The sequence below is a fragment of the Apium graveolens genome, chromosome 2 (genome assembly GCF_009905375.1).
Source record: "Apium graveolens cultivar Ventura chromosome 2, ASM990537v1, whole genome shotgun sequence".
NCBI lineage: Eukaryota > Viridiplantae > Streptophyta > Magnoliopsida > Apiales > Apiaceae > Apium > Apium graveolens.
Window position 1 is genome coordinate 165,495,930 of NC_133648.1, and position 1,007 is coordinate 165,496,936.

Below are 1,007 nucleotides of genomic sequence, written 5' to 3' on the forward strand. Positions count from 1 at the left end.
CGCGTGTTTTTGCCCTAACAAGTTTTTGGCTCGGTGTTAATTTTTAGTTTATGAGCTTGACATCAGTGGTCGTTAAAGTTCACCGACTCAGACTCTCTTACTTACAAGGTATACTTTGGTAGTGCGTTTCAGGTACTCTAGTTATCATTGCAATGTGAGATCCAACAACACCAACGAAAGCGTTGATGGATTATTCTCAACCAAAGATCAATGACATTCAATCTAGCTTTGTCAGGCTAGCTATCACAACTAATACCTTTGAGATCAAGCCTGGCATTATTCAGATGGTACAGAATTCAGTCCAGTTTGGGGGTTCGCCAACAGAAGATCCCAATACGCACATTAGGAATTTCATAGAGAGCTGCGATACCTTCAGGTTCAATAGTGTGTCTGAGGATGTGGTGAAACTGAGACTGTTCCCATTCTCTCTGAGAGATAAAGCTAAGTGCTGGTTACATTCTCTACCAGCAGGTTCTATCACTACTTGGGAGGATCTTGCTCAGAAGTTTCTTACTAAATTATTCACTATGACGAAGACAGTTGCACTCAGGAATGCTCTTACTCAATTTATGCAGCAATCGGGAGAAACTCTATGTGAAGCTTGGGAGCGCTACAAGGAGATGCTTAGGAAGTTTCCTCAACCCAGAGATTGCCATAGGGAAAGGTAGCAGGAGTTCTGGAATTAGAAACAGCTACGGCTATCACTGCTCAACTAAGGGCGTTGTCTATGAAGATCGATTCTCTGGCTAACTATGGTGTTAATCAGATAACCAAAGTTTATGAGTTATGTGCAGGTTCGCATATGACGGAGCAATGCGTTATATCTAGTGAATCAGTTCAGTTTGAGAGCAACTTTCAGAGATCGTAACAACCAGTTCCAGACACTTATCATCCTGATAACTGGAATCATCTTAACTTCAGCTGGAGCAACAATCAGAATGTGATGCAACAGCCGTTCCAGCAGTTTGGAAATAAGCAATTCAATCCTCCTGGTTTTCAACAACCGC

The 1,007-nt window shown here is 42.1% G+C and overlaps 1 non-coding gene across 1 annotated transcript; it reads right to left on the reverse strand.

Annotated features, from left to right (window-relative positions):
- Positions 1-542: 542 nt before the first annotated feature.
- LOC141709934 (small nucleolar RNA R71) lies at positions 543-649 on the reverse strand. Its single transcript, XR_012570486.1, has one exon. It is a non-coding gene; the product is annotated as a small nucleolar RNA R71 (small nucleolar RNA).
- Between the last annotated feature and the right edge of the window lie 358 nt (positions 650-1,007).